The sequence below is a fragment of the Pinus tabuliformis genome, chromosome 3_1 (genome assembly GCF_031772625.1).
Source record: "Pinus tabuliformis cultivar Carrire ecotype Pingquan chromosome 3_1, CPIR1, whole genome shotgun sequence".
NCBI classification, from domain to species: domain Eukaryota; kingdom Viridiplantae; phylum Streptophyta; class Pinopsida; order Pinales; family Pinaceae; genus Pinus; species Pinus tabuliformis.
The window spans coordinates 930976695-930997533 of NC_142301.1; positions in this window are offsets into that span (position 1 = coordinate 930976695).

Sequence of the window (20839 nt, forward strand, 5' to 3'; positions counted from 1 at the left end):
TGCAACCTACAAAAATAAAATTGCGGAAGAATAAACATTGGAATAAATACTAGCACACATAAAATAACACAGTTATTTTTTGTTAATTTTAGGTATGTTTTATGCTAGAGCAATTTATTTCAATTTCTTTTCCAGATTAAAAATCACATCAATGTAAAGTAAACTGCAAATAGAACATAAATATAAATCGCAGAAGAGAAGCCAAGACAAGAGGACACAAGATGTGGCGCCAGCGAGGGACAAACCCCAATGTGGGGAAACCCTTGATCAATTCTTCTTTTATGTTCTTCAAAGTTTAGCAGAGAAAGTGAGAGAGATAGAACATTTACAATAGAAATCAAAACTTCGACTTTTGATATCGGCACGAGATCAGTTGAAGACATATTGTTTCAATTGATTCTCTAAGGTGACTCCTTCACCTATCATAGTGCTGCCTTTCGTTCATTTGCTGCACCTTACCGTTTAGCACCATGTTGTACCATCCAGTGTTGTTAAAATCGCGATAAAATCGCGATTTTTTCACCTTGCTGATCAAATCGCGATTTTTATACGAAAAAATCGCCTACTTTTTTTTTTGCCGATTTTTACTGAAAAAATCGCGCTTTTTTCAAAAAAATCGCGATTTTTTCGAAAAAAAGCGCGATTTTTAACGAAAAAATCGTGGGGGCTCAAGACAGCATAGTTTTATAACTTTTTTTGGGTTTTTTCATGCAATGTTTTTTGAAAGAAACAAATAATTTTTGAGTGGGGTAGCTTAATGATCAAGTCTAGGCCCTAGTATGGATATGCTATTCATGGTAATGTTAAATTCTTAAAGTAAAAGTGACATTCTCCTTAATCTTCATTTTCATCCTTTTACTTAAATTTTTAACATTACCATGAAATGACTCAGGATGTTTGAGAGTGGTTCCAGCCTCATTGGATTTCATATGGAGAAAGTAGAATTTTAGATTTCATTTAAAATTCAGCAGACTTATCAGTTTTTCAGGATTTCAGGATTGGGAGATTGTAATGTTTCCAGGTGACACCACCTGCTCGGGCTACCCCTGCCACCAGTAGAGGACGTGGTCTACCTCCTATAGCTCCTACTTCTAGTTCTTCAACGTCTAGAGCACATCAGACTCCACTGCCATTTCCACCTGCACGGGCACCAGCATCTACATCTAGAGGGAAAGGGAAAGCTGTGGCATTTTCTCGCAAGAGGGGCAGAGGAAATCAATAGGATTAGACTTTCATTTTATTGTATATGACATTATGACATGATGAGATACATTATCATATTTTTTGTTGATATTTTGAGGCTGAGTTGGGACTCAGGAGTCAGGACTTACTATTCAGGACATGATTCAATGTTATGTGTGATTTTAGCGCTAGAAATGATATTAAACATCTTATATATTAGTTTTTTTATCATATTTATGTGTCAATGTATTTATTTTATGTTGTAGATGGTTTAGATATTAAAAAAATTGAAAAAAAATGAAAAAAAATGAATATTTTTGTACCAAACGATTTTTTCCCGCTTTTTTCCGATTTTTTCCCGATTTTTCCGATTTTTTCCGATTCGTTCCCCGCGCCGATTTAATCCCGATCGCGCTTTTAACAACATTGGTACCATCACAGTGCTGGACCTAGGTCATTGAGCTGCTCTCATCTACTCTCATCACATGCTGCCCATTATGCTGCATCTTCCATCATTATGCAGCGCTATTCATCATCATGCTGCTCCTTTACATTATCATGATCATGCTACCCTTTACATCATTATGCAGTCCCATCACTGATCATGCTCATATACATGTATATGATGATGATCTATAATTAATGTGATCCTTGTCACTGAGATCATTGATGTCACATCTCTTCTGCACCTTGCTGCACTGAGATCAGCACCCTGAGATCACAGGAATACGAGAGCATGATTCATGTCTATTATGATCACAGTTCTATCAGGACCTCGACTAATACTGTGACAGCTAGTAAGACTATATGTCTCCCATCACAAGTATGCTGAGAATCTATCATCAACGAAATCTTATTTTATCTTCAGGTTGTGACAAGACTGTACCATATATATATATGAGGTTAAGTTAACGTTTGACATGGTCTTCATTAAGCCAAGAGAGAGATCTATTACTGGTGTTCAACGTGTCTAGGCTGCTACAGGATATCAACCGAGATCTAATGCCAAGACAGTTCCTTGTTAAGCTGAGATTGGTCTATCACTGTAATGCCAAGTCTAGACCTACAGTGTTCATGATACAATGTCCTTTTGCTTTATTTAGCTGAGATCATGACTGCACCAATACCCCAAACAAGGTGCAATCATACCCTAGGTGTAGGTTTGTTTCTCCATGTGAGATTTCTCCTTTCTTGATTGCGGCTTCTTAACCCACTGATCTACGGCTCCTCAACCTATTGCGCCCCACTGATCTGCGGCTCCTTAACCTCCATTGACTGCGGCTTACTACGGCTATTCTTCCTTTTATGACTGCAGTTGTTCCTTTTATGACTGCGGCTTAAGGTAGCAGATTAGGGCATCACATTGACTGTGTATGACTGCGTGTAAGGAGTATCTCAGCCTTGTGTAGAAATGTCTTCTAGAACAGCATATAAGAACAGCGTATAAGGTCTCCTCATGATTAGGGCTTCATGCTTGACCAATGTATGCTATTGTGTGTCTCTCATTTTCCAAAGACGTGGAGACGGGAGATCACATGAAGAGGATGTATCAAAATGACTTCAAGTCCTCTTCTATTTATACTAAAACATAGATGATGAATAAATACGACAGTTGGGCTTCTGAGCCTACACAAGTTGTTGGCCGACTTGACAATTTGTCTTATAATATAAATAACTTCATAACTCCATGAATACTTATCGGAATCAGATGATCTTTAGATCAATCCTACACCTCTCGATGAGAGGATCCAATAAAAATATCAGCTTCCATAAATAAGATGACCCACATGGAGTTTGGCCCTAGTTGCCAATTTAACACTCCCTCTCAACTAGGGAGAACTCCATCTGCTGATCCACATGTCCAACTATACTATCTCTGCCATCAGTGCCCTGCACTGCTTTGCTCAGCTCAGCTTAGCTCTGCTCAGCTCTGCTGGCTCTACTCAGCTCTGTTGGCTTTGCTTTGCTCTTGCTCAGCTCTGTTGGCTCTGCTCTGCTCTACTGAACCATGAAGAAGAAGAATTGATCGAGAACATGTCATACCATTCTCCACTAACCCGAAGTCAGTCTCAAAGTGTGTACCACTGGTCCCAGACCAGCCCTCAACGACCCAAAGTCAGTGTCATAGTGGGTGCAACTCCTACCACTGGTCCTAGACTAGTCCTCTATTGACTCGAATTCAGTCTCAGAGTATGTACCACTGGTCCTAGACCAGTCCTCTACTGACTCGAAGTTAGTCTCAGAGTATGTACCATTGGTCCCAGACCAATCCTCTACTGACCCGAAGTCAGTTTCATAGTGGGTACAACTCCTACCACTAGTCCCAGACCAGTATCATTGATCCCAAATCAATGAAGGTCATCCTAGTATAGGGAGTACGGTAGATACAGCGATGCGTCCATCGGTACTACTATGGTCCCTATCCTCATTTCCCTACTCATTAATCAGATGAGAGGTACTTCCCATGAGTCCCAGACTGCATGGGTAGGATGCCTCGACAAGAGAACTAATCATCATGTCCAGTGGATGCCACGGAGAACTAATCATCCTAGCCCACAGGAGAGCAAATCATCCTATTCCACAATCGCCATGGAGAACACATCATCCAGGCCTCACAGGAGAACTAATCATACTGCTACACAATCGTCATGGAGAACACATCATCCAAACCTCACAGGAGAACTAATCATCTTGCTACACAATCGTCATGGAGAACACATCATCCAAACCTCACAGGAGAACTAATCATCCTGCTACACAATCGTCATGGAGAACACATCATCCAGACCTCACAGGAGAACTAATCATCTTGCTACACAATCGTCATGGAGAACACATCATCCAGTCTATCGAAGCAGATCCCAAGGAGAAACAGCACCTGGAAGTGCTCTTACGGTCCACCACACTACCTGCCCAATCAGCATTCGAATAATCATGCAGGTTCATATTTCTGGCAGTGCATCTCAATCCATGGGAGATTGTGCCCCAAAGATATCTCAGAGGATTCTTGGCATCAATCCAGTGAGGCTCAACCAAATATGAGCTCATCATGCTAACTACAAAACATATGTCTGGACGGAAGTTCACCAAGAACTTTCCCAAATTCGGTTCGACATCACTAACGTATAACTTCTGAAAGTTAAGATACTCGAGGTAGTCACAGGCTTGTAGTTTATCATTCCTCATCCAGAATCCAACTCCCTCTTACTTCTGCAAATGAGAGGGTCTACACCTGTCAGAAATAGGTCGTTCGCATAAGGTGCCAGTATGAGAGGTCTATCATCCACAACCTTCGGGTAATGGTTTGGATCGGTTTCACTCCTACTGAATCTCAGCTTCATCAAACAATTATCAATCCTCTCATACTATGCCCAGGGTGTTTTGCTTCAAGCCATAGAGGGATTTCTTCCACCTGTATACATGAGATCCCTGTTCATGAATCTTAAACTCCACTGGTTATTCCAAACTTGTGGACCTGTTACATGAGGGGAATGGTCCCCTTGTTTGATTTTCCTTCAGTACATCTCAAACATGTACTTTCATGCTCTTTTTGAATTCAGGCATCCCTGTCACCATCTGACTCATAGACCTCCGGTGCTGTGTCAATGCACATGGTACCTGGTGGACTTCATACAACTTGATACAACCCTGAACTCAAAAACATCTTTGAAAAATCTATTTTCAAGCACGTACCTTTCCATCGATGAGTGCCACCCTGTAACCTTTGACTTCCATTGCTGAAATGGACACCAGGTTCTTCTTGTGATCAGGTACATAAAATAAATAACATTCCCTACACCCTTTCCGGGATAGGTGGTATCGGCTCCAAGTATAATTCCACGATTGTTTCCATCTCTACCAAATTAGATAGTGCACCCATCTATCCAATGAAGTGCCTTGAAGCACTGGGGTTCCTTACTTTCGTTGAAGAGTCGACCATTTGATGACTTGCATTACCAGTCATTCCTTTGATCATTGAAGATGTCCCTAGAATGATTGTTATCTTTGTCAAGAGATGTGTCTCTGCCATTTGGACACCTCTTCGCATAATGACCGAACTCAAGGCATCTACCTTTCCTTTCACCCTTAGATCCGAACTTCCCAATGAAGTGATCTTCCGTTGTGCCATTCTGATAATATTCTCTGCTTCCACTTCACCCTTAGTGAGTGAGAAGAGGGATAAGGAATCCACTGATTCTTTCATCCTATCATAACTGTCTTTGGTGATTGCTCTTTCACTCTTGCTTGGGCATTGACTTCACCTCAGCTCTCATACCATGTTAATTTTAGGTATGTTCTATGCTAGAGCAATTTATTTCAATTTCTTTTCCAGATTGGTAATCACATCAGCATAAAGTAAACTACAGATAGAACATAAATATAAATCGCAGAAGAAAAGCCAAGACAAGAGGACACAAGATGTAGCGTCAGCCAAGGACAAACCCCAATGTGGGGAAACCCTTGATTAATTCTTCTTTTATGTTCGTCAAAGTTTAGCAGAGAAAGTGAGAGAGATAGTACATTTACAATAGAAGTCAACATTTTGACTTTTGATATCGGCATGAGATCAGTGGAAGACATATTGCTTCAACTGATTCTCTAAGGTGACTCCTTCACCTATCATAGTGCTGCCTTTTGTTCATTTGCTGCACCTTACTGTTTAGCACCATGCTGTACCATCACAATGCTAGACCTAGATGACTGAGCTGCTCTCATCTGCTCTCATCATCATGCTGCCCATTATGCTGCATCTTCCATCATTATGCAACCCTATTCATCATCATGTTGCTTCCTTACATTATCATGATCATGCTACCTTTTACATCATTATGCAGTCCCATTACTGATCATGCTCATATACATATATATGATGATGATCTATAATTAATGTGATCCTTGTCACTAAATCATTGATGTCACATCTCTTTTGCACCTTGCTGCACTGAGGTCATCACTCTGAGATCACAGGAATACGAGATCATGATTCATGTCTATTATGATCACAGTTCTATCAGGACCTCGACTAATACTATGACAGCTAGTAAGACTGTATGTCTCCCATCACAAGTATGCTGAGAATCTATCATCAACAAAATCTTATTTTATCTTTAGGTTGTGACAAGACTGTACCATATATATTTGTGAGGTTAAGTTAACGTTTGACATGGTCTTCATTAAGCCAAGAGAGAGATCTATCACTGGTGTTAAACGTGTATGGGCTGGTACAGGAGATCAACCAAGATCTAATGCCAAGACGGTTCCTTGTTAAGCCAAGATTGGTCTATCACTGTAATGCCGAGTCTAGACCTGCAGCGTTCATGATACGATGTCCTTCTGCTTTATTTAGCTGAGATCATGACTGCACTGATACCCCAAACAAGGTGCAATCATACCCTAGGTGTAGGTTTGTTTCTTCATGTGAGATTTCTCCTTTCTTGACTACGGCTTCTTAACCCATTGATCTACGGCTCCTTAACCCTACTGCAGCCCACTGATCTGCGGCTCCTTAACCCTACTGCGGCCCACTTATCTGTGGCTCCTTAACCTCCATTGACTGCAGCTTACTGTGGCTGTTCTTCCTTTTATGACTACGACTATTCCTTTTATGACTGCAGCGTAGGGTAGTAGATTAGGGCATCACGTTGACTGTTTATGATTGTGTAAGGAGTATCTTAGCCCTGTGTATAAATGTCTTCTAGAATAGCGTATAAGAGCAACGTATAAGGTCTCCTCATAATTAGGGCTTCATGCTTGACCAACGTATGCTCTTGTGTGTCTCTCCTTTTCCAAAAACCCAAAGACGTGGAGAGGAGGAGATCACATGAAGAGGATGTATCAAAATGACTTCAAGTCCTCTTCTATTTATACTAAAACGTAGATGATGAATAGACACGACAGTTGGGCTTCTGAGCCTACACAAGTTGTTGGCCGACTTGACAATTTGTCTTATAACATAAATAAATTCATAACTCCATGAATACTTATTGGAATCGGATGATCTTTAGATCAATCCTACACCTCTCGATGAGAGAGATCCAATAAAAATATCAGCTGCCATAAATAAGATGACCCACATGGAGTTTGGCCCTAGTTGCCAATTTTAACATTTTTGGACAAATGTCCTCGGAAAACCCCAACTTAGGAAAATCGGTGTAGTAGTTGAGGGTTTTATTATTAAGCAGCAGTGAAATAATTTGAGTACAACTAGATGTCGAAACTGGCAATCTTATAGAGAAATACTGGTAAGAATCTGGAGAGGAATTTTCCTCACCCCACAGGCAATCTCCCAGCACAACCTGCCTTTAGAATTTTGGCCTTCTGAGGCACTGTGGCAGCCTTTGCACTGCCTTGCATAGTTGGTTGGACAGCTTGCCTTCTGCTGGATTTTAATGAAGTTGTTTTGCCTTTTGTTGACCAGAAAGACGCTTCTTCGGAACTTTGGGGCTCTTTCCCGGCCTCTGGAAATAAAAACACCAGTCTCTGCCAGCAAACCAACTTTGCCTCTAGAGGCTACTGCGTCAGCCTCTCTGTGGCTCACTTGCCTCTCTGCAAATGCACTCACCGCATCTGGAATCCTTCTTCCGGATTCACTGTCTCTACCCCTCTCTCACTACTTCGATCTCACTGGCTCTTTCTCTGGCAACTAAGTGCTGTTATTCTAGAAATTGATCTGCTCATAAAATCGACTGCCCAAGTGTTCTCTCCAAGTGCCCATTGACTTCTTGTAATCCTTTGTTGGGACTCCAACGGCCAATATTAAATCTTAATCAATCGCTGGGATTAACTTGAAGTCGATTTGTGTGAGTTTCTAGATCATTCATGCATTGACTTAATTAATTTCGATTAATTAACCATATTCCCTAAGTTTAAACTTAGGAAATATTTAAAAACTGGTTAATAATCTAATTAAGTCATTTCTAAGCAGAATTTCTAGAAACGATTTATGGGTCTTGGAGATCTCTTGTATTCTAGCCTCTCCACAAAATTGTGGCTAGAACACATCCAATGCTACAAAAACTAACACCCTCTTAGTGAGGAATGTGTTCTAATGTTCTATTGCACATCCTGTAGCAGCACCTTGTCTGTGCATCATCTCTTGTCATGTTGTTGATGTATGGCTATTGTTGCCCACCAATCACTGTGCAAGTCCTATATTCACTGCATCTGTGTTGTTGCTGACCCTGCTGAACTGTTGCCAATGCTACATTTGCACTACAACTCCCTCTCATTTGTTGTTGCTGCAACTACAACAACTACAACTGAAAAGCATCCTAAATACCTAATCAACTGTCATCAGTATGATGCATCTATCACCTGAGTCTTTGACTGTTGCTAGTATCTACACTGTCACTGAAGAATTTGCGTTGCTATTGACTTTGCATTGTGCTAACTGCACTGCTGCCAACTCTACACTGCTCTCCCCATCATCTGACTGTTACTAGTCTCTGCAACTTTCACTCTGGCATCTGACTGTATCAACTGTCACTAGTCCATCCTGCTACTGAATTTTGTGGGCCCTTGTAGCAAGGTATTGATCCAAGAGCTTGACTCCTCAAGGAGCCTGCCCATTTGTAGCACTCTGGGGCTACAACACCAAGTCACCCCACCTCACTCCTGGAGGTATGTCAGCAAACATAGCGAAGTATTCCTCCAGTCTAGAGGACAGCCTATCGATCTATGTTGATCTTGTCTGATGGTCTTGCTTCTCCTCCTTGTCCTCTTCCTGAGAGGACACTAGGTATTGTAGTGACCTAACTCACCACGCCTGAACCACTTGACCCTCGACAGGTCCTTCTTCTTTCTCTACTCCCCCTATCCCTGACTGGGACCCTTAGATGCGAGGGCTACATTCTCCTCCTCCTTCACCTGCTTCGATTCGATGTTGCCACTGATGGAGTTCTTCAATAGAGCTCGTCTCAACCCCTGTTGCAAATCGGCCCACATCTTGTCCCACCTTAGCAAGGTATCCCTCCCAAAAATACTTTGGATGAATACTTGCCACTCCCCGGAGACACTATTTAGTGCCAATCGCACTAGCTCTGTGGGTCGAGACGCTGGCCTGACAGCTAACAATTGGTCCCAGACCTCCTCAATCCTGGTGGGGAAAGGGTTTATGCCTTCCCCCTTTTGCACCCTGATGCATCTCAACTTCTCCTCTAAGTACATCTTTTGTTGCTCGAAAGTTCCCTGGTATAGCGTGGAGAGGGTATCCCACATCTCTTTGGCCATTCCCTTGGATGCTATATGTGATACAATATGATCCCTGACTCTGTCTAAGATCAGCCTCTTTGCTCGTGCCATCTCCTTTTTGTACTCCTTCAACTGATCTGCATCCTGGGGTACTGCTACCGCTGCATCAATATACATCTTCAAACCCAACTCATCCAGAAGGAAGGACAACTGACAACTGTCTAGGAGAGAACACTTGAGCAGTTCAATTTCATGACCTCACGAATCCCAGTGAGGAAAGAGTATATGCCTTCCCCCTTCTGCATCCGGATGAGTCTCAGCGTCTCCTCTAAGTACATCCTTCGTTGCTCAGAAGTTCCCTGGTACAACGTGGAAAGTGTATCCCACATCTCTTTAGTCATTCCCTTGGCCACTATGTGTGATACAACATGATCTCGGAAACCATCTAGGATCAATCTCTTTGCCTGTGCCATCTCCTTTTTGTACTCCTTCAGTTGATCTACATCCTAGGGTACTGCTACCACTGCATCAATATATGGCTTCAAGCCATATTCATCTAGAAGGAAGGACATTTTTGCCTTCCAGATGACATAGTTAGAAGTTCCATCCAACCTGTCCTAATCACGAAGTCCAGCAGTGGCCATCTCAACAAATGTTGAAAATCTCCTCTTCCTTTCTTCTCAGCTACTGCTCAACTATTCGCACTCCCTTCTAGAGTGAGAAACTTTGCTTGTGTGAAAATTTCTGAATCCAACAAATCAGAAATCCTACTACAGTAAACTGATTTGCATCACCTAGTTGTGTTCTTCATTTTAACAAGTTATTTCAGAATTATTCAGAAAATATTAATGCAAATGCGCTGCAGCCTACACCAATATACAGATCAAGTACTGAAAAAATACATGAGACAACCAAGCAAATGACACTTATTTTTGGACTAAATGTCCCTGGAAAAATCTAGTGCGGGAAAAACGGTGCAGCAGATATGAGGATTTTATTATTATGCAGATTTTTGAATACAACTAGGGTGCCAAATCTGGGTCACCCAACAGAGAATAAACCCGGAAAAAGTACCTCTATCCAGAGACAGATATTTTGGCAGATCCAACAATTGGATGAACAAACGACACAGGTAATTGCGTTGTCCCTAGTGCTGTGCAAGGATGGCTACTCCCTTCTCTACGTTGGGAATTGCTCACCTCCTCTAGGAGTTGTGTCACCCTCCCGGTGAGCCTTCTCGGCTCAGAAATCGATTTGTTGAATTGATGCCCAATCTGCCTCATAGAAACCCCAGTGCTACCTCTGCGTGACTGCATCAACCCTCCACCCTCTGCGTTACCGTCCTTGAGTTGTGTTGTCTCTCTGGCACAAACACATTCAAATACTAAACAAATGCATATTTATTATTATTAAAAGATAGAAGATCATTACAATTTGTGGGAGGCCCTTAGCTTTATACTACCTTGGGTGCCTCTTGGTGAAGCACTTTGCCTAATAACTATTAAATAATTATTTTTTTATATAACATTGCCTTCCTCCAAAAAAAAAATGCTTTGTCCTCAAAGCATATGTAACGATGGATGTTGTTTAGGAAACGCTTTAATCTCCCAAGAAGCTTCTTCTTCTAGTAGGTCCTTCCACTTGATTAAATATTCCTTGATTACACGAGATCGAAGCTTCCTTTCTCTAGTGGATATGGTACCTTCTGGTTCTAAAATGACCCTTCCTTCATCATCTAGGGATGGAAGCGTTATCTGTGTTGATTGATGGTCGCTCAGTGCCATTTTAAAGTAGGAGACATGGAAGACGTTGTGAACACAACTTTTATCCAGAAAGCTTAAACTATATGCAACATGGCTAATCTTTTTGTTGATCTAATATAGTCCATATAACTTTGGTGCCAATTTATTTTTTCCTTTTTGTTTCAAGGACAACTATTTGTATGGCTGGAGTTTGACAAATACCCACTCTCCAACTTCAAATTCTCTTTTGGTTTTGTTTTGGTTAGCTTGTTGCTTCATACAGTTTCTTGCATTATTTAAATTTTCTTTTAGGGTTTGGATGAATTTTTGGGTTTCTTCTAGTTGGTTTTTAACATCTGGTAGATTTGTCTGGACAGTAGCTAGATCCTTCCATTTTGGAGGTTCGTACTCATACAAATCTTGGAATGGGGTCATTTTTGCTGACGTATGATAAGTAGAATTATACCACCATTTAGTGAGATGCAACCACTGAACCCACTTTTTTTTTTTTTTTGCAACGTGACAACGTAGATAGGCTTCCAAACATTTATTGACAACCTTTGTTTGTCCATCTTTTTGAGGATGGTAAGAGAAACTCATATTTAGGTATGTCCAATATGGTTGAACAATTCCTTCCAAAAATTACCCTTAAATTTGGCATCTCTATCACTCACAATGACTTTCGGAAAACCATGTAATTTATAAATATTTTTGCAAAATATCTCAGCGATTTGTTTCGCGGAGTCTGATTTCTTCAGTGCAATCAAGTGAGCATATTTGGTGAGTCCGTTGACTACTACGAAAATCTTATCCTTGCCTTTAGATACAGGTAATCTCTCAATAAGATTCATTGATATTTCTTCCCGTTTCTGATTCGAATATTTAAGGTGTGAAGTAATCCAGGTGTCGTAATATTTTCACTTTTATTTCTTTGACATTTTTCACAATCTGCTACATATTTCTGAATATCGCGACTCATCCCCCTCTAGAAGAATGATTGTCATTCATTGTAGTAAGTTTTAAAGAATCATACATGTCCGGCTGACAGTGAATCATATGACGCCTTGAGTACCTTGGATTTAAACTTGGAGTTTGAATCAAAATAGATTCCTCCTTTGTACCATAGAATATCATTCTTCCATTCAAATTTTGAGCTGTCTGGGAGGTTATTGATTATCGCAGTTATTTCTGGATTCTTGGCATACTCACTTTGAATATCATTAAGCCATTCAGGAACAACAACCGAGACTGCAAGTAATGTTGGTTCTTCGTCCTTCCTAGACAGGGCATCTACTACTACATTGTCCTTTCCCCTTTTATGTAGTATCTCCATGTCAAAGGCGGCAATTTTTCATTCCATTTTGATTGTTCTTCGGAAAGTGTTTTTTGTTGAAGGAGGTGTTGGAGACTATTGTGGTCTTTTCGAATGGAGAACTTACTTCCCAAAAGATATTGTCTCCACTTGGCCAATGAATGCATAATAGTGAGCATTTCCTTCTTGTATGTCGACTTAAGACGTTCTCGTTTATTGAGCTCCCTACTTTCAAAAGCTATTGGATGCCATTCTTGCATTAACACTGCACCTATACCGAACCCGAAAGCATCACACTCAATGATAAATGGTTTAGAGAAATCTAGAGTTGCCAATACCGGGGTGTTAGATATAACTTCCTTCAATTCTTCAAAACACCTTCATGCTTCCTCATTCCATTGAAATGAATTCTTCTTTAAAAGGTTTGTTAGAGGTGCAATTATATGTGCATAGTTTTTAATAAATCTTCGGTAATATCTAGTCAATCCTAAGAACCCTCTTAGCTTGGATATATTAATTGGTTTGGTCCATTCCTTTATAGCTTTGATTTTATTACGGTCCACTTTCACTTCTTCATGGGATATTATGTGTCCGAGATATTCCACTTCTTCCTTCCCAAAGGTGCATTTGGATTTATTGGTGTAGAACTGATTCTCTTTCATTAGTGTAAGAACTTTATCCAAATGTTGTAGGTGCTCCTTCCAAGTTTTACTGTAAATTAAAATATCATCAAAGAATACTAATACAAACTTCCTAAGATATGGACGGAATAACTCATTCATAGTGGCTTGGAATGTTGCTGGTGCATTTGTTAACCCAAAGGGCAATACTTTAAATTCGTAGTGACCTTCATGTGTTCAGAATGCAGCTTTTGGTATGTCTTCCAGCTTGATTCTGGTTTGGTAATAGCCCGACCTTAAGTCCAATTTTGAGAAGTATTTTGTGCCATGTAGTTCATCCAACATTTCGTTGATAAAGGGAATTGGGAATTTGTTTCTAATCATTATTTTGTTTAATCCTCTATAATCAATGCATAGCCTAAATGATCCATCCTTCTTCCCTGCCAATACCACTAGAGCAACATATGGACTCTTAATTTTCGAGATGATCCCACATTTTAAAAGGTCTTGGATTAATCTCTTAATTTCAGTCTTTTGGTGATGTGGATATCGATACGGCTTGATGTTGATGGGGTTTGACCCTGTTTTGACTTCTATTGTATGCTCGATTTCCCTGTTAAGGGGTAATTTCATGGGCAGGTCTTGGAATACCCTTTCATGCTTCTGAATTAGCTCTTGTACTTCTAGTGACTCTTCGTTGATCATGTTTGCAGATAACATTTATAATTGGTGACATTGTACTACATAAGCTGGTGCTCCTTTTTGAATCATATTCATCATCTGGGATGGTGACACTAATTGATTTTCTGGTGCTTGGAATCCGTATAACTTGTACATCTTTACTTCCCAGTAAAAGCTTATGAACTGCTCTTGAGGGTTGGTGGAGAACGTGCCTAAGGTTCATAGCCGTTGGATACCTAAGATCACATCAACTCCTCCTAGTGGTACAGTGACTAACGGGGATTCTAAATTAAAGTCTTGAATCTGCGATTTGACCTTATGGCATTTCCCTATTGATCTGAAAATGAGATCTTAGACAATTATTAAGGTATTACATACTCGTGCATGGATATGCCTATGTTACTTTGTGCAATGGATCGATAAGATTGCGAAATACATAGGCAATGAAGCAGTTAAAGAAACATAATAGACAACACACATAAACACAGCAAGTTTAATATGGAGTTCACCCAAAACTCCTAAGCTACATCTCCTGGTCTAGCTTTCAGTGGTGGCCTCTCTATTATGTCTTCAGAAGCAGAGTTTTACAACAGTATGAGCTCAATTTGAGTCTCAACACACAACAGATATGACAGCAAGAGTTTTGCTTGAACCCCTCAAGCATTTATGAGTACACAGACTCTCTCTATCACTCTCTCTCTCTGTCTTTTCTCTGTCTCAGCGCTGTGTCCAATACTGCCTCTCTTTGTTTCTGTTAGTCTGTGGCTTTAAAGCCAATCGGTGTTGTCTGCTCATTTCACCTTCTTGAGCTCTCTAGCTCCCCAACCTCTATTTGCTCAGATCCCCCTCTGAGCGTTAGCAATCATTGCTAAACACTTTCAAGGATGGTGGCCACCTGTATTGTAACGAAATGGGTCATCGAGCCTTTCAAATTCCCAGAAACAACGTTCTTTGTGTTCACAGAGAAATACACTAAAAACTATGAAAAATCGCCAAACTTTTACTTATCGGATTTGAAATAATATGAATCCGACTTATAACTCCTATCGAATCCCCCTGTACATTGACATCACATCTCCACCGTTGATCTGGGAGATTTATATCCAACGGCCGTGGTTCATTCTGGGTGGCCCTTTCATACGGGGGTTAACCGCCCGATAAGGGTGGTTTTCTCTCTCCTCTGCCTAGACACGTGGTAGCCATTGTATGGGCTCAGGCGGAGCCCAACCCAAACCACTTACCGCCTTGGGTCCTCCCAAAATCCAGCCTATTTTATGGATTTCCTTTTATATTAAAAATACATTAAAAACATTAAAATCCCGTAAAAATGGCTTTAGTCGGATTTGAAATAATATTCAACAGCATTAATAAACCCTTTCGGGTCCGTAACATCGCATCGGCGCTTTATCCCTTGTATTTCATTTGTTTAACGAAAATGTGATTTACACTTAAAAAGCGTTGTTTCCGGACTTGAAATATTATCAAGTATCATCCATAGTTTTATCAGGTCCGGCTATCGTGGTCATGGTTATTATTGTCCCTGCTCCATTGAAATGTTCCGATGCGATTGATCGCAATCGCACATCGCACATACCCCAGACTGTTGGGTCAACGTTCCTCTGTGTTTGCTGATTGCGATATTGGGGTTCAACTTGGGCCGTCAATCTGCGCGCTTGATCGACGATCCTCGTTGACCCCGCTGATCGCGATCGCAACTGTTATATGGTTGCCCCCCGATAGCTTATGCCTGTCACTACCGATTGCGATGCGTCGATCGGATCTGGACCGTTGATCACCCAGATCCGACGGCTCCTGTGCATCGTTGCCGATAACTTGTTTTTCAATTGTTTTTCACTATTTTTGCCTCCCAATTGTGTAATTCGACTTTTTAAAAGGCTCTTCTTCTGCGATAGTCTTGAATGTTTAGAAGACTTTGAAGACTTAGAGGGTTTTCTAGGATCCATTTGGGTCACCTACCTTTTCAATCTTCTTACCGTCGGCTACCATCACCTTCATGTTGGGCAAGGGGAATGAGAAAATGTTTAGTATCTTTGCCATGGTTGCATCTAAAAAATTGTGGGTGCTACGGGAGTCAAAGAAAACCACTACGTTGTTCTTCGTTATATGTCCTTTCAATTTTAGAGTTTAGGGTTGTGATATACTTGTCATAGCTGATAGTGACACTTGCAGAATACTTCCGTCATCTAATTCTGGAGAGAATTATGGGCATCTTCTATTCTCTATGTCTAATTCATCACTGTTTGAATCATTAGTTGCTTCACAATTGTATAGGTTCTTTGATTCTTTTCCTTTGTCACACCTATGTTTAGGGTCCCACTTCTTGCCACAGCGGGCATAAGTAAGGAGGAAGCGGAAGAGTGGTGAAACAGAGGTGACTGAGGACGGTTTTGTTTTATCGGCTAGAGGAACAACGATGGCACAAGAACAGCAAAACGACCGACAGGAGACGATGTTGGCACCTGAATGGCTCAAAGGAATGAACTTCGCTCTGATACCAGATGGAAAATTCATGTTTATTATTATTAAAAGATAAAATATGATTACAATTTGTGGGAGGCCCCTGGCTTTATATTGCCTTGGGTGCCTCTTGGAATGGGCATGATCTTTGATCATGCCCTTTGCCTAGTAACTATTAAATAATCTATTTTTTATATAACACTCTCCCTGGTGTTGCACTGCCTCTCTGTTATGTATTCTCGGCCTTGGACGAAAGTCCTGCTGTTGAATTGCCCCTCTTTGCACTAGAAGCTTACTCCTAAATTCTCAACAAACCATGCCCCAGGATTTTGATCTAGCTCAAGTGTTGTTGTCCCTATGTGTCTTCTCCAACTGACCCAAGCCTTCATTTATACTTTTCCTGTTGAGAAATCGACGACCAAAATTAAGTCTCTAATCAATGGCTAAGATTAAATTAGACTTGATCCTCGTCTCTTAGAAGCTTCTCACCCATATTTTTATTAATACCCATTAATATTTTAATTTTCCTAAGTTTAGACTTAGGAACCCCATTAAAAATATTAATTATTTTAATAAAATGCAATCCGGGTGGAATTTCACCAAACTATTTTTGGGTGTTGAAGATCTCATGTGTTCTGGCCCCTCCACAAAATTTCTGAGCTAGATCACATCCGATGCTACCCAAAAATAAATACTCCCTCTTAGCGAGGGATGTTCTCTAGCAATACTTCCCAACAGAGGTATCCGCTGATCCACAACATCGATCCTTTGCGTTATTGATACTCGGCCTGTTGCCCCTCATTCACTGAGCTGCTGCAATTTGCACTGTTGTCTATGACACAGCCACTGTCACTGCTACATCTATACTGCAGCTCCCTCTCAATATGTTGTATCATGTTCCCATAGCACTGCCACTACTAACTGCTACATTGCAACTCAGATGCTAAGAAGTAAGCAACTGAAAAGTCACCCAAAAGTTGACATGTTGGTCAGTTTGGATGCCCTGTGACACTGAAGCTACTTCTGCTACTAATTTGTGTTGATCCTCTAATGCTACTGCATTGATGTTGTATTTTCTCTGTGCCTCCCGCACTGCTATAACACTCTACTGCGCTGCTTCAGACTTTGGCACTCTAGCTATGCCATTATTGCTCCTCGCACCAACTGACTCTCGTCATTCTGATACTGTCATTAAGGGCTCTTGTAGACGTATGTGATCCAAGAGTTTGGGCATCTCAAGGATCCTACCCCTTTCACTGTAGCTCCAACTACAATTTTAAATTGCCCCACTTCTTTTCTAGAGGTGCATGAGCACTCATGGTGCAATCATAATTATCCTCTTTGTCAGCTTGCACTGGAGCAGCCTTTGAGTCAGACTTCTCTTCTTTGCCCTTCTTCTTTTGACGGCACGGCATGGAAAAATGACCCATTTCTCCACATCTGAAGTATTTGACTTTGAATATGTCTTTCTTTCGTTTTTGTTTTCCTTGTTGTCCCGCTGATGCAAGAGCCGCATCCTACTCTTCCTCCTTCTTGATTATGATCCCTTTGTTGCTCCTTCTCGCCTTGGTCCATCATCTTATCTCTTCATGTTGAAGAGATGCCCACATGTCCTCCCAACTAGGAAGAGAAGCCCTGCCCAGGATGCTTTGGACAAAGGTTTCCCAGTCTTCAGTGACTGTATTCAGTGCAATCTTGACCATAAATTCAACATTTGGTGTAGCCCCTGCGGAAGCTAGTTGGTCATAGATCCTTTGCAACCTGAGAAGGAAGGGATCGATTTCTTCTCACTTCTACATCTGAAACTGTCTCAGCTAGTTCTCAAGCAACATCTTCCGTTGAACAGAAGTTCCCTCGTACAATGTGGTCAAGGCCTCCCACATTTCCCTTCTTGTGTCTTTCTCAGCAATATGTGGGATCACATAATCCTTGACCCTGTCCAGGATCATGCACTTTGCTTTTGCTTGTGCCTCCTTGTACTTTTTGATAGGATCAGCGTCAACTGGAATAGCTCTTCAAGGCATAATCCTTGATGCGATGTTTCTCCAAAACTGCCAAGATCCTAGCCTTCCAGATGACGAATTTGGATGCTCCATCCAACCTGTCATGATCCCTCAGTTCGTTAATGGCCATCTCTGCTCAAATGAATGTCGAGCTGGTTCTCTTCTCCCTCTTTCATTGTTGTCCCAACAACAACTTGGATCTAGATTTCTTTGGCCCTATAAATCCGCTAAAGAAGAAACTCCCTCGGAATTTCGATTTCCTTAACGGAAATACTTCTACCAACCACTGTCGAACCACCCCTCTAATCTCTATTTGTTGCTGCTCAACACTGGATCTAGATTTCTTGGCAATAAATCTTCTAAGAAACTAATTCCATCTACTCTGCTTCTGCCCCACTAGGTATTGTTCTGCACCAACAGAATCAACACCCCACCAACAACTCCTGATAAAATCTGCGTTGCACCCCCAGCCACAGCGACTGGAAAATCGAGACTCAACAGTCTCTATGCTGGCCCAATAACCATTGCGCTGCCCTCTACAGCAACAGCGCCACCCAATCAGGGTGACGCAGACTTTGCATGAGCCTCTCTTCATGATTGCATCACCCCTCCTCTGCGCTCTTGGCCTGAAACTGCATTGTCTCTCGGGACAACTGTCTTCACGCTTAGATTTTTTCCTCTCTCCTTTCGTTGATGCCTTTAGTCCTCCTTTATCTGCAATCGATCTGATACCATGTGAATATTTCTAAATACAACAAATCAGAAATCCTACTGCAGTAAACTGATTTGCATCACCTACTTGTATTCTTCATTTTAACAAGTTATTTTCAGAATTATTCAGAAAATATTAATGCAAATACACAGCAACCTACACCAATATACATATCAAGTACTAAAATAATAAATGAGACAACCACAGAAAGGACACTTATTTTTGGACTAAACGTCCCCAAAAAAACCCAGTGTGGGAAAATCAGTGCAACAGATATGAGGATTTTATTATTATGCAGATTTTCTAATACAACTAAGGTGCCAAATCCGGCTCACCCAATAGAGAATAAACCCGGCAGAAGTACCTCTTTCCAGAGATAGAGATTTTGGTGGACCCAGCAACTGGATGAACAAACCCCACAGGTGACTGTGTTATCCCCAGTGCTGTGCAGTGATGGCTGCTCCCATCTCTACGTTGGGATTGTGTCACCTCCTCTAGGCGCTGTGTCACCCTCTTGGTGAGCCTTCCCAGCTCTAAAATTGATCTGTTGAATTGATGCCCAATCTACCTCACAGAAACCCCAGCGTTGCCTCTATGTGACTGCGTCAGCCCTCCAGCCTTTACATCACCCTCTTAGAGTTGCATTGTCTCTCCTTGGTGATGCGTTTCCTCTCTGTTATGTATTCTTGGCCTTTGACAAAAGACCCACTACTGAACTGCCCCTCTCTGCATTAGAAGCTTACTCTGAAATTGTCAGCAAACCACGCCCCAGAATTTCAATCTAGCTCAAGTGTTGCTCTCCCTATGTGTCTTCTCCAACTAACCCTAAGCCTCCATTTATACTTTTCCTGTTGAGAAATCAAAGGTCGAGATTAAGTCTCTAATCAACGAATAAGATTAAATTAGACTCTATCCTTGTCTCTTAGAAGCTTCTCACCCATATTTTTATTAATATCCATTAATATTTTAATTTTCCTAAGTTTAGACTTAGGAACCCCATTAAAAATATTAATTATTTTAATAAAATACAATCCGGGTGGACTTTCACCAAACAATTTCTGGGTCTTGGATATCTTGTGTGTTCTAGCTCCTCCACAAAATTTCGGAGCTAGAGCACATCCGATGCTACCCAAAAATCAACAACTCGAAAAAACTGTTGATCTGCAAGGAAAATCGAACTTCTTGAGACTAGAAGTTCCCTGAGGAAAAAGTTTGCCTCAGTATGTGCTCTTCTTCCTTCCACCCGATGCTAATTCTTCCCTAGAAAATTGCTGCAAAACTACTACGTCCATCTAGGGATCTTCTCTGTGAAAATATTGGGTTTCTCTCTCTACCTTTGGAATCCCTCAATCTGGAGAGATTAATTTTTTTTGTCCCCCACTTAAAAATATCGAATCTCTTCAAGAAACTCGGCCTCTTGACAAAGTCACTGTGCTGCATCTTGGAGTTTCGATCTGTTTCCCACCCTAAACAGTGAAACTCCTTCTATCTTCGCTACTGAGTTCTCGAACTGATCAACTACGCTTTGATACCATGTGAAAATTCCACAACTGGAATCCTATTGCAGCCACTGGAAATTATTCTCCTAGTTGTTAATTAAATTTAACAATTTATTTACTATTTCCTACAACAGATACTGAATAACTAACACTGCAACCTACACAAATAAAATTGTGGAAGAATAAACTCTAGAAGAAATGTTAGCACACATAAAATAACATAGTTATTTTTGGACAAATGTCCCCGAAAAAACCCACATTGGGAAAATTGGTGCAGCAGCTAAGGGTTTTATTATTAAGCAGTAGTGAAATAGTTTAAGTGCAACTGGATGTCAAAATTGGCAATCCTACAGAGAAATATTGGCAAGAATCTAAGTGGAATTTTCCTCACCACATAGGCAATATCTCGGCACAACTTGC